At 40.0% G+C, this 14,833-nt stretch overlaps 1 protein-coding gene across 1 annotated transcript in view; it reads left to right on the top strand.

Moving 5' to 3' along the window:
- LOC106571749 (kelch-like protein 29) overlaps positions 1 to 14,833 on the top strand; it is a 327,789-nt gene that overhangs the window by 9,691 nt on the left and 303,265 nt on the right. The window contains exon 2 of the mRNA XM_014145167.3: positions 12,167 to 12,232. The gene's annotated coding sequence lies outside the window, so the exon portion shown is untranslated. The remainder of the gene's footprint in view (positions 1 to 12,166; positions 12,233 to 14,833) is intronic.

Genomic DNA, 14,833 nt, shown 5'->3' on the forward strand with positions numbered 1-14,833 from the left:
TGCTAATGTCAACGTTGTGAACAGAGTGACCCATGGTGGGGTTAGGGTATGGGCAGGCATAAGTTACGGACAACGAACACAATTGCATTTTATTGATGGCAATTTTGAATGCACAGAGATGCCGTGATGATCCTGAGGCCCATTGTCGTGCCATTCATCCTCCGCCATCACCTCATGTTTCAGCATGATAATGCACGGCCCCATGATAATGCTCTGGATCGACGTTCAATGTAAATGGAACGAGGGGGCTCATGGATAGGTGTCAGTAAGAGCTGGGAGAGGTGACATTAACTGTAGAGAAAGAAGAGGGACAGGAGGGTTTTCACACTCTTGCTTTGACCAGCGGCAGGTAGCCTAGTGGTTAGAGCGTTGGGCCAATACCCGAAAGGTTGCTGGATCGAATCCCCGAGCTGACAAGGTCAAAACCCCCTGAACAAGGCAGTTAACCCACTGTAAGCCGTCATTGTAAATAAGAATTTGTTCTTAAATGACTTGCCTAGTTAAATAAAGGTAAAATAAAAAACACACGACAGAAGGAGAATGAAAATGGCTATGAACAGAACATAACAGTATGTCAGTGGAAGGAAGGACAGTAGCAGGTGACCCAACTGTGGATTGTGACTAAGATTTCCCATTGTAGCCAATTCAGTTGCAGCCTTTCCGTTACTGATTTTTTTTTTTTTTATCACTTAATAAATCATAAACCAAATTGCTAATCAGTAAAAACACTTGGTAGGTATATGTTTTACTTGTTACTTCTGTTAAATTAAGGGAGACATTTTTCAAAATATCTTATAGAAATGCAGGTTTTTGGTAACAGAATGACAAGACAGTAGGCAATATTCCTTAAACTTACAGAAGGGAAATAATTTCTGCAAAACTGAATATACAGTGCATTCGTAAAATATTCAGACCCCTTCACCTTTTACAGCCTTATTCTAAAATTGATTAAATAAAACAAATCCTCATCAATCTACACAACACCCCATAATGACAAAGCAAAAACTGGGTTTTAGAAATGTTTGCAAATTTATAAAAAATAAAGATGCCTTATGTAAATAAGTATTTAGACCCTTTGCTATGAAACTTGAAATTGAGCTCAGGTGCATCCTATTTCCATTGATCATCCTTGATGTTTCTACAACTTGATTGGAGTCCACCTGTGGTAAATTCAATTGATTGGACATGATTTAGAAAGGCACACACCTGTCTACATAAGGTCCCACATTTGACTGTGCATGTCAGAGCAAAAACCAAGCCATGAGGTCAAAGGAATTGTCTGTAGAGCTCCAAGACAGGATTGTGCCAAGGCACAGATCTGGGGGAGGGTACCAAAACATTTCTGCAGCATTGAAGGTCCCCAAGATACACAGTGGCCTCCATCATTCTTAAATGGAAGAAGTTTGGAACCACCAAGACTCTTCCTAGAGCTGGCAGCTCTGCCAAACTGAGCAATCGGGGAGAAGGACCTTGGTCAGGGAGGTGACCAAGAACCTGATGGTCACTGACAGAGCTCCAGATTCTCTCTGTGGAGATGGGAGAACCTTCCAGAAGGACAACCATCTCTGCAGCACTCCAGCAATCAGGTGTTTATGGTAGTGGCCAGACGGAAGCCACTCCTCAGTAAAAGGCACATGACAGCCCGCTTGGAGTTTTCCAAAAGGCACCTCAAGGACTCTCAGACCATGAGAAACAAGATTCCCTGGTCTGATAAAACCAAGATTGAACTTCTTGGCCTGAATGCCAAGCGTCCCGTCTGGAGGAAACCTGGCACCATCCCTACGGTGAAGCATGGTGGTGGCAGCATCATCCTGTGGGGATGTTTTTCTGCGGAAGGGACTGGGAGACTAGTCAGGATCGAGGGGAAGATGAACGGAGCAAAGTACAGAGAGGTCCTTGATGAAAACCTGCTCCAGAGCTCTCAGAATCTCAGACTGGTGCAAACATCTCTGGAGAGACTTGAAAATAGCTGTGCAACCTGACAGAGCTTGAGAGGATCTGCAGAGAAGAATGGAAGAAACTCCCCAAATACAGGTGTGCTAAGCTTGTAGCGTTATACCCAAGAAGACTTGAGGCCGTAATCGCTGCCAAAGGTGCTTCAATAATGTACTGAGTAATGGGTCTGAATACTTATGTAAATGTTTTTTTTAGTACATTTGCAACCATTTCTAAACACCAGTTTTTGCTTTGTCATTATCGGGTATTGTGTGTAGATTGAGGAACAGAAACAATTGAATAAATTTGAGAATAAGGCTGTAATGTAACAAAGTGGAAAAGTGAAGGGGTCTGCATATCCAAATGCACTGTAAATGTTGCTATTAGTTAGCAGGGGTCTTTACTTCAACATTGTTGTTTTTGATGTATTTCCAATACTTTTTAAATACTTTTTCTACTAGATGTTTTCTAAGACCCCCCTTTCCATGTGTTTGACCAGAAGTCAAAGCCTTTGCTTATTCCTAATTTTTGTTGATGGAAAATGTTTGAAACATCTATACTGTATATGCCTTAACTTAAAAAAAAAAAAAAAACTCTGATGTGATCCTTCGAATTTCACGGTAGTGCTCATGGGGCTTTTTACGTGGAAATGACAATCTTCCATTGAACTAAAAACTCTATAAATGGTAAATGAATTCGTAACTAGTTTACAGCTAATGGAAGTATACATAAAATTGACTTGCAGCAACACCTCATTTCCATACCCATGCGTAGGAGTTGAAAGGTGGCTCTTGAGTTGAAAGAGGATACATAAATCATGGATCCATGGGTGGTGATCTGAATATCTAATACTATGTATTTGCATCATGTTTGTATTGTAGACTATGTACTATAGCAATGGATTAAAACGGTATATCAATTGGCCGTAACCAACTGTTATGATGTATGCGTTTTTCATTTGTGATTTAGGTGCACCGTGTTGTATGCTGCTTCTATCCACTATTTAGTGAACAATGACCATGTTCATTAATCTGGCAGTATATACAGACGGACGATGTTAGAAAAAAGTATTTATACTGAACAAAAATATAACATGTATACAACATGCAACAATTTCAAAGATTTTACTGAGTTGCAGTTCATATGAGGAAATCAGTCAATTGAAATACATTCATTAGTCCTTAATCTATGGATTTCATGACTGGGAATACAGATATGTATCTGTTGGTCACAGATGCCTTAAAAAGAAAATGGCCTCACAATGGGTTTCAGGATCTCGTCACGGTATTTCTGTGCTTTCAAATTGCCATCGATACCATACCGCCACCATCAGGCACTCTGTTCGCAACGTTGACATTGGCAAGCCGCTTGCCCACACGACGCCAGAGTCGTTTTTACTGATGCGTGCTGGCTTCTCAGGTGAGTCCATAGTAGCTGTGTGTCGTTGATACAATTTTCTCTGCTGCACTGTTCATAGTGTGTTACCACATTCGTTTAAAACATGTAGCTGGAAGGATGCACAATTATGAATGTGAAAATGGAACAAATGTATTTTATATTAGTCGCTGTGGGATGTTAATTTTTATATTGGTGACAAAATTGCAGTTTCCAAACATGCCTTCAGAAAGTATTCATACCCCTTGATTCAAAATGGATAACATTTTTTTTTAATCACACCCATCTACACACAATACCCCATAATCACAAAGTGTAAACATGTTATTAGAAATTTTAGCAAATTTATTGAAAATGAAATACAGAAATATCTCATTTACGTAAATATTTACACCCTTGAGTTGATACATGTTAGAATCCCCTTTCGCAGCATTTACAACTGTGTCTTTCTGGGTACGTCTCTTAAGGGCTTTGCACACCTGGATTAGCTCTATTCAGTTTCTTTTTATTGTAAAAAAAACGTTCTAGTCCTTGCCGATGACAAGCATACTCGTAACATGATGCATCCACCACCGTGCTTGAAAATATGAAGTGGTACTCAGTGTTGTGTTGCATTTGCCCCAAACATAACACTTTATATTCAGGACATTTCTTTGCCACATTTTTTTCAGTTTTACTTCAGAGCCTTATTGCAAACAGGATACATGTTTTGGAATATTTTTATTCTGTACAGGCTTCCTTCTTTTCACTCTGTCATTTAGGTTAATGGTGTTGTTGATCCATCCTCCCTTTTCTTCTATCACAGCCATTAAACTCTAATTGTTTTAAATCACCATTGGCCTCATGGTGAAATCTCTGAGCGGTTTCCTTAGGAAGGACACATGTATATTTGTAGTGACTGGGTGTATTGATACACCATCTGATGTGTAATTAATAACTTCACAATGCTCAAAGGGACCCCTTGCGAAGCATTGAAAAACCTCCCTGGTTTTTGGTTCAATCTGTCTTTGAAATTCACTGCTTGACTGATTACAGATTATTGTATGTGTTGTGTACAGAGATGAGGTAGTCATTCCAAAATCATGATAAACACTATTGCACACAGAGTGAGTCCATGCAACTTATGTGATTTATTAAGGAAATTCTTACTCCTCTAACTTATTTACGCTTGCCATAACAAAGGGGTTGAATACTTATTGACTTAAGACATTTCAGCTTTTCATTTTTTATTAATTTGTAAAAATGTCTAAATACATAATTCCACTTTGACATTATGGAGTATTGTATGTAGGCCAGTGACACAACATCTCAATGTAATCCATTTTAAATTCAGGCTGTAACACAACACAATTTGGAAAAAGTTGGGGGGTGGGTGAAATACCTCTGAAGGCACTAACATACACACACACGGACGACACCAGGACATTTTGTGCTGCTGCGATGGTTAAAAATGTTTTCCTGAACTTTCGAATACTTTTCTGATTCTCATTTCAGCCACTAAGGCTACTGATGCAAATACACATTTTTAGACCTTTCCCATATGCTGTTTAGACCTTGACATATTTTCTTATTAGCCTTATGAACATAGACACTTGGTGCAGTTTCTGTGCTATAATGGTTAAAAAGGCCACTAGGCCTACATCGTTTTTATAACAATATAGCTAAAACCACTATTGGCTAAACAGGAAAAATAAGTGATTTAGATATTGAAACATACTTGTTCATTGACTTACTGAAATTATTCACTTGTAATTGTACTTGCTGATTTTGAATATTTTAAATATAATTGTAACAGTAGGCCTTTATCCTCATATTGCAATAACCTCATATTCCTTGGTTACTGGCCACAATCCATTGATTTCAATAATTATAAGTGTTGATTATTTGGCCTTGGGGAGAGCACAGCACATGGAAGAAAACGGGAATGGGTGCTGGAGGTGCTGCAGATATATTTTAAATACATTTACCAAATGTATATGATTACTATCTGTAAAGAAATAAATGAAATCATAAATACTACACCAGAGAGCATAATGTAGCCACAAAATAGATATGGATTGTGTTTTATCATATCACGAGTACCTTTAGGCCTACAGTCGGGAAGCCCGCAATTGGGGAGCACATACCAAACGGTTGATACAGTTTTGGCTTCAAAACAGCTGAGAGCAGCTAAAAGGCCTTTTGTAAGATTTCAAAATACAATCGCAGGAAAAACAGTTTGTATGAGTCCATGCCACAAAATGTTCTGCCTATAATTTTCGCCATATTTTACAATCTGTGGCTACTCTCTTTTCATTGGCCTATGCTACTGGTTGCGTTTAAGACACGTTTGTTTTTATTGATCTCAGTAGGATATGTCAGAGTAGCCTGTCATTTGTGTGGTATTAGAAAATATTATTTTAATGTCTCCAGTCATGTAGAATTGCCTAAAATGATTTTAGAAGAGGCTTTTTTTTGTCAGACCCGCAATACCATGATGCATGCATGCAATGCTTTATTATAGGTGTTCCAATGCAAACCCTAACACACACACACACACACACTCTACTATTCAAGTGGAACAGTAGTTACTTCACCACCCTTCACAGGCCACTTTGTAGCATGATGTAGCAGACTTGAAAGGCGGGTAATTGTTGCTTGCATCTGAAGCCAAAGAAATGAACACCGGAAAATCATATCTAGGAAATAGTCACCTCTATGGTACCCTATTAAGACTAGTGCGACTGCTAGGTTTGTGGTGCGCCGTGTATACAATGCCATGTATGTGTAACCCCTAGTCAAGTTCTTCAAAGGAAAACAGAAATACCGCAATCATAGAACTGACCCTGGTTTTAATAGAAGTATTCTGAGCATAGCCAAAGCTATCTCTTGTCGTTTTTCTGCTGCCTATGGCCCTTTGGTGTGCAATGGCTATAGCCTTCTGGGTAAGAATCAAGATCAATTACAATTTATTTGCATTGTCAGCTCTCAAACTGTTTGAATTTGAGTGAGTAGGCCTAGGACCTTTTTTGTAGGTTATTAACAGTTGAAACACTTAAATCAACCCCAGCAGCTTGTCTCAAATGGAGTCAGTGGTGCCGGCCAAGTTAGATTATTAATGGTGAGTCTCCATCTCTCAAACTCTAATTGGTCTCTGGTGATTGTGAAGCATTCTGATTAAGAAATGCCATTAAAATTGATGTATTATGCCTGCAAGTCTGTTTCTCAGTCAGATAGCTATTTTAATCAATTGATAATTACACACGATTTATTGCTTGAGTTCCTGTTGACAGCTTCACAGTAATTGGTTACATGGCAAGTTTTGTGCTGTTTGAATGACATCGAAAATATATATTGTGCAAAATAAAGTTGGAAGGACGATAAATTAGTAAAAAGTTATTTCATAGAGCAATACATCATGGGTAGTTTTAGCATTTGTTAACTCAAAGACAAGTATGCTCTATATTCTGTATCTAAGTTAAACCTAGGCCTAAATCACATCCATGTGTCAATTATAGCCAGTCTATCCTAGTTGGTATGTATCTGTAATGTTCACTCACAATCTGTGAGTATGTTTTTGACTTTATTAATGTCATCCATGGGTGACTTTTCACACAGTGTGTCTTATCCATTAAGGAAATGCTAATGCCTGCTGGGAGTGAGAGGAAGCTCTATGTAAGTGGGCAATTCCATGTAAAAGGACCCATAAGTACCAAATGTGAAGTTCATAGTAGTATGTCAATTTAATTGTAAAAAAAATATATATATATTTTACCATTTCTATCCTAAACATTTGGAATAAGCAAAGGCTTTGATTTCTGGTCAAACTGATGGAAAAGGGGTCTTGGGCAACATCTACCAGAAAGTCTTAAATGTTAATAGAAATAAATCAAAACACCAATAATGTTGAAGTAAAGACCCCTGCCAACTGACATATTTAGTTTTAGAGAAATGATTTGCCTTCTGTAAGTTTAATAAACATTGCCTTGTAATTCCATTACCAAAAACCCACATATCTTTAAGATATTTTCACATTTCTCTCCCTCATGAGGAGGGAGGATAATGAAAGTTCACAGAAGTAACAAATACATTTGTATTTGTCACGTGTGCAAAATACAAAGGGGGTAGACTACTGTTATATGCTTACTTATGAGCCCTTTCCCAACAATGTAGAGTTAAAAAGTAAGAAAATGATAATAATTAGCAAATAAGAAAAAAAATAGAAATACAATAACAAGGGGTACCGATACCGAGTCAATGTGCAGGGGTACGAGGTAGTTGTGGTAATAATATTATTACGTAAATGTAGAAAATGTGAGTCAATGCAAATAGTCCGGGTAGCCATTGGATTAACTGTTCAGAAGTCTTATGGTTTATGGAAGCTGTCCAGGAGCCTTTTGGTCCCTGACTTGGCGCACCAGGCACCGCTTGCCATACTGTAGCAGAGAGAACAGTCTGACTTGGGTAGCTGGAGTCTTTTGACAGTTTTTTTTTAGGGCCTTCCTCTGACATCGCCTGATATGGAGGTCCGGGAATGCAGGGAGCTCGGCCTCCGTGATGTACTGGGCCGTAAGCATTACCCTCTGTAGTGCCATGCAGTCGGATGCCAAGCAGATGCCATACCAAGGTCTATTTAAACGGTATTGATGGTTATTTTTATTTTCATGATGGACTACATCCATAACCGTCAGTTACACAGTTATTCAGTTAATGTCACAGCCCTAAATGTCATAGCTGACACCCCATTCTTTCTGCAGACATCCTTGAATCTTAATTCGGAGCAGATATTTAAACGTTTTTTTGAACGCACAGTCGCATAAAGAACTGAGAGATTTTTTTTAACCGTAATTCTGTTACCCAACTTTGCATCTGCATAGTTCTTGTCTATTGCTGGTGGGGTACGTTTCTCAACCAAGGGAAATCGCAATGAAAGTGTGTCTGGACACTTCTATAACATGCCGTTTACAGAAATAGAGACTTGATTCATTTAGAAGAATGACATAATTCAGGATCTAGTTCTACAGAATGTTCTACTTTTAGATGCACGATGATAATGTGTTTAATAACTGATAGATTTATCATATTGTAATTATTTCACCACTATGGCCTATTTGTTGCCTTACCTTATCCTACCTCATTTGCACACACTGTATATAGACTTTTCTATTGTGTTATTGACTGTACACTTGTTTATCCCATGTGTAACTCTGTGTTGTTGTTTGTCGCACTGCTTTGCTTTATCTTGGCCAGGTCGCAGTTGTAAATGAGAACTTGTTCTCAACTGGCCTACCTGGTGAAATAATAAATGAATATTAATATTAGCAAGATAAGGAATATTATAATTCGGATGAATTAATCTAGTACTAGTATTTCAAGTGATTAGGTACGATAAGCCTAATTAATAAACAGTTAATGTCATAAATTAACCATCAATATTTCATGTGCAATATAGAGTGCGTTTGGAAAGTAAATAGTTTTTCCCTCATCAAGCTACACACAATACCCCGTAATGACAAAGCAAAAACAGGTTTTTAGAAATGTTTGTTCATTTATAAAAATAAAAAAAACCTGAAATATTACATAAGTATCCAGACCTTTTACTCAGTACTTTGTTGAAGCACCTTTGGCAGTGATTACAGCCTCCAGTCTTCTTGGGTATGACGCTACAAGCTTGGCACATCTGTATTTGGGGAGTTTCTCCCATTCTTCTCTGCAGATCCTCTCAAGCTCTGTCAGGGTTGGATGGGGAGCGTTGTTGCACAGCTATTTTCAGGTCTCTCCAGCGAAGTTCGATCAGGTTTATGTCCGGGCTCTGGCTGGGCCACTCGAGGACATTCAGAGACGTGTCCCGAAGCCACTCCTGTGTTGTCTTGGCTGTGTGCTTAGGGTCGTTGTCCTGTTGGAAGGTGAATCGTCACCCCAGACTGAGGTCTTGAGAGCTCTGGAGCAGGTTTTCATCAAGGATCTCTCTCTGTACTTTGCTCCATTCATCTTTCCCTCGATCCTGACTAGTCTCCCAGTCAATGCCGCTGAAAAGCATACCCACAGCATGATTCTGCCACCACCATACTTCACCATAGGGATGGTGCTGGCAGGTTTCCTCCAGATGTAATGCTTGGCATTCAGGCCAAAAAGTTCAATCTTGGTTTCATTAGACCAGTAAATCTTGTTTCTCGTGGTTTGAGAGTCTTTAGGTGCCTTTTGGCAAACTCCAAGCAGGCTCTCATGTGCCTTTTTTTTTTACTGAGGAGTGGCTTCCGTCTGGGCCACTCTACCATAAAGGCCTGATTTGGTATAGTGCAGCAGAGATGGTTATCCTTCTGGAAGGTTCTCCCATCCCCACAGAGGAACTCTAGAGCTCTGTCAGAGACACCATCACCTCCCTGATCAAGGTCCTTCTACCTCGATTGCTCAGTTTGGCCGGGCGGCCAGCTCTAGGAAGAGTCTTGGTGGTTCCAAACTTCTTCCATTTAAGTATGATGGATGCCACTGTGTTCTTGGGGACCTTCAATGCTGAAGAAATGTTTAGGTACCTTTCCCCTCAGAGCTCTACGGACAATTCCTTTGACCTCAACTGTAGGACCTTATGTAGACAGGTGTGTACCTTTCCAAATCATGTCCAATCAATTGAATTTACCACAGGTGGACTCCAATCAAGTTGTAGAAACATCTCAAGGATGATCAATGGAAACAGGATGCACCTGAGCTCAATTTCGAGTCTCATAGCAAAGGGTCTGAATACTTATGTAAATAAGGTATTTCTGTTTTAATTTTTTATAAATTTGCAAACATTTTTAAAAACCTGTTTTCCCTTTGTCATTTTGGGGTATTGTGTGTGTGTGTGTGTGTGTGTGTGTGTGTGTGTGTGTGTGTGTGTGTGTGTGTGTGTGTGTGTGTGTGTGTGTGAATATTGCTGAGGATTTTTTTATTTATTTAATCCATTTTAGAATAAGGCTATAACATAACATAATGTGGAAAAAGTTAAGGGGTCTGAATACTTTCCGAAGGCACTGTATAATGTGTCTGCAACTGCAGACAACACCCCAAACTATTAATAACATGAGTCTATTCACACTAGCGAGCCTCTATTCACACTAGCAAGCCACCGTTTTTACTATTCACTAAGGTAAAATGTGCAGCATTTTGAGAGGTGTTTCAAATCTTGCACACTCATCATAATGGAATTCATCCAGCCAGGGCTTTGAGGGGAAAAGAAACATGTATACGTGTTCTACCAGTTTCTCTGAGCTGTGGGTCATTTCTTATCGTTTACTTGCCAGATGTCCAACATCAGCACCTTTTTTTAGTTTGGCTGAAACATGACTAACCTCTCAAACACGGCTTTGAACGGCAGATGGAGACATGATAAGACAATCAACGAGTACAATGGTGTCCTTGTATTTAGTCAAATTACCATTTAGGTAGTGGGATTGTCTGGATGTTTCCATATCTGTCGGCATTATTGAAGGTAAATATTATGCGAAACTAAACATGCTTTAGATTAAAGTATTAAAAATAGCATTTCTTTCTGTGATATATTTAGGTTTTTGGGTTGGAGTGTATGCTATAGTTATTGAGTCCTAGAGGGAAAAACCCTGGTTTCCAACCATTTACCATCCTCTGGTTACCATCTCCCGGTCTCTCTGGGATGGATGACATCATGACATGAGATCATAAGATCATAGATCACGTTGTGGTGACTTCCAAACACTGTCACCGTGGACCAGTCAGAAACGGCCTTGTTTATGAAACAACAAAGCGTTGTTTACGTTCGTACCACAATAGAGACCTTTGACCTTTGAAGTGCCATCACTCATACAGAATGCTGGCTTTGTTATCAGCTGATTTAAAGACAAGCGTTCAGTTCTAAATGCAACATAAAATACTGGTCATTTAGTTCGGAATGCAACATAAAATACTGGTCATTTAGTTCGGAATGCAACATAAAATACTGGTCACTTAGTTCGGAATGCAACATAAAATACTGGTCACTCAGTTCGGAATGCAACATAAAATACTGGTCATTTAGTTCGGAATGCAACATAAAATACTGGTCATTTAGTTCGGAATGCAACATAAAATACTGGTCATTTAGTTCGGAATGCAACATAAAATACTGGTCATTTAGTTCGGAATGCAACATAAAATACTGGTCATTTAGTTCGGAATGCAACATAAAATACTGGTCACTCAGTTCGGAATGCAACATAAAATACTGGTCACTCAGTTCGGAATGCAACATAAAATACTGGCCATTTAGTTCGGAATGCAATATAAAATACTGGTCATTTAGTTCGGAATGCAATATAAAATGCTGGTCATTTAGTTGTAAATGTAATATTGTTGTAGGTGTTGGATGGTGTAGCACCTCTGACCTGTATCGTTTGCTCTGACTACTCCCTGGGATCATGTTCAATTCCAGCCATGCTTCCAACCTGACCTTTACCTCTCTCTGTCTGGTCTAACATTGACCTCTAAACGTGTATACACAGACGCACACATGCCCACACACATTCACACTCCTGCACGCGCAAATGTGTACACACACACGCCCACACAGCGCATGCACACACAGAAAGAGAGGGAGAGAAATATGCTTTATCAGATATCTGTCAGGTTTAGCTGTAGTGTAGTGTATCACACACCATGTTTGGGATGTAATTTGTCTGCACTTAAAGATTACCACAAGCATGTTTTTGAATTTTCCATGCAGTCCAATTGGTGTGTGTGTGTGAGTGAACTGATGTCTGATTTGAAGTAAACCTATTTTGGATAGATGCTGAGACTGATGCTAATTATCAGTATGAGTGTTTTTCCCTTTTCTCACCAATATGCTGTGGTGTTGTTGTTTCTGCAGGTGTAGACGGCAATACTCAGATCTCATTTGCCTGTGATGAGAATCGCCATCCACCAGAGATCTAAGGTACGGTAAGATATCAAACGCTCATTATCTCATCTACCAATAAACAATTCATCATGCCTGGAGAAAAACCACCAATCATGAATATATATATATATATATATATATATATATATATATATATATATATATATATATATATATATATATATATATATATATATATATATATACACCAAATGACTAGGTAATCTGATGCAGTCGAGCATACCATTTTCAAGCAAACATTGAAATATTGATGTTGATTTCCCTGAAACTGTCTCAATGACTGATGGTAATTTCATAGTATAGCTCTCTTTTGACGTTTTTAAAGATTGTTTGAGTGTTGTTGGAAAAACTGATCCTATTATTGTTACATATTCATGAGCCTTTTGTGAGCTGTTGAGGTTTATGTGGTTGAAGTAATTCGTTCAGGGTCAGATGCACGACAAACAAATACCTAGTTCTGTATCTTCTGCGTATAATATGTGAGCAGACTTTAGTTCATGTCTCTTGGTATTAGAACAGCAAGAAGAAGCGTAACAAGTTAGGCTCTAAATGTTTCTGAGTTTGGTAATTAGACTTAAATTACACCCCTTGATCATGTAGTATGGTGTGTGGTGTGTGCACATCTATGCGATTTGTTTAATTAGTGGGGGGTCAAATTACTTGAATTACTTGATTCACGGCTTCATTAATTTTGATTGACTTCTCCTCTCCTACCAAATGAGGGGAATGAGGGAGGGAGGGAGGGAGATAGGGGAGGGTGACCTAGGTCTGTCTTTGTCTAGTCCTACCTGCCAAGATCTTGGAATTCTGAGAGCAAGCAAAAAACTGCAGCCAGGCACCAAGCAATTATGGGTTTAGTGTCCGGTCTCGGGTCATTAAGAGATAGGATTACTGCTGGGCCGGAGGACCCCAGGAATGTGTCGTCCCCTCTGGTGGCCCGACTTACCGCTGATGAAATGGAATTGAATTAATGGGGCTGCCCACAGCGCTGCCTGATTAAAATGACACACACGGCTTTGATCCATGCTGGCCCCTCAAGGGACATTGGGGTGTGGGGTGAAGGGGGATTGGGAGGAGGGTGTGTGTGATTATTTAAATTTTATTTAACCCTTATTTTACCAGGTGTCACTCGGCTGTGTGCTTGGCTTGGGTCAGTGCACCCCTGATTTTAACACTACTCATTATGTGTGCTGGGGTCCATCTCCAAACCCCACAACCTTCTCACTGGGGGGCTGAACCTGTCAGGTGCAGAACTGGTTGCCTGATTTCGGGTCAATGGGTTAAACAAAAACAACTACAGAGATAGCAGCTGTAGATCCGAGATGGGTGACTCCAAATATAACATTGTCAAGTAGAAATATATTAAACCAAACAGAAACCAAATACAGTTCATGTTTGACTTTGCGATGCTCCTTTGACTGTAAACATCGCAGTATATATTTTGTCTGAAATACTGCAAATAGAAGTAAATGTGTTGAAGATAAATAAAATGCAGTAATGTTTGTCTTTTGAGATGGAAAGTAAAATAAGAGAGAGAGGTAGCTATATTAAATTAAACTAAGTCAGGGCCTCTGGTTTCTGCATACTCCGGTTAGTTAGGGCCACTGGTTTCCGCATACTCCGGTTAGCTAGGGACACTGGTTTCCGCATACTCCGGTTAGCTAGGGACACTGGTTTCCGCATACTCCGGTTAGCTAGGGACACTGGTTTCCGCATACTCCGGTTAGCTAGGGACACTGGTTTCCACATACTCCGGTCAGTTAGGGACACTGGTTTCCGCAAACTCCGGTTAGCTAGGGACACTGGTTTCCGCATACTCCGGTTAGCTAGGGACACTGGTTTCCGCATACTCCGGTTAGCTAGGGACACTGGTTTCTGCATACTCCGGTTAGCTAGGGACACTGGTTTCCGCATACTCCGGTTAGCTAGGAACACTGGTTTCCGCATACTCCGGTTAGCTAGGGACACTGGTTTCTGCATACTCCGGTTAGCTAGGGACACTGGTTTCTGCATACTCCGGTTAGCTAGGGACACTGGTTTCTGCATACTCCGGTTAGCTAGGGACACTGGTTTCTGCATACTCCGGTTAGCTAGGGCCACTGGGGTAGGCTCCCCTCACCTGCTGAAGAAGTTGAAAATGCCTGCTGTACCCTTGAAGTGCGTTTAGCTTGATTCAGCTTAGTGCGGTACTTAGCTGTATAGACAGAAAATCACGAGGGCTGTCTGTTGTAAAGGTGTCTGCTTAGCAGAAAACATAATGATTGTAATGATATGACCTCTAACATGGAAACCAGGCAGTGCGTGTGTGATATGGTATGTGCATATAACTGCAAGGTCATGTTTTCTACCAGCCCTTGGTCATTAGTAGTAAAAGTGCCTCTGCACATCCATTGTCATAATAAAGCGTATACTTTCCACTAATTTGAAGCCTGAGCTCGCACTCACACACTGTATGCAGACTGCAACACGCAGACATTAACATTGAAGCATTGTCTCTCAGCCGAGTGATTAAGACATTGCGCCCAGTGGGGGGTCGGGTGGAGAGTGGAGACCCCTGGGGATAGAACACACAGCAGGGGTCACATGACAACACCCCCCCCCCCCCCCCAAGACCCC

Source organism: Salmo salar, chromosome 15, assembly GCF_965601325.2.
Source record: "Salmo salar chromosome 15, fSalSal1, whole genome shotgun sequence".
Lineage (NCBI taxonomy): Eukaryota > Metazoa > Chordata > Actinopteri > Salmoniformes > Salmonidae > Salmo > Salmo salar.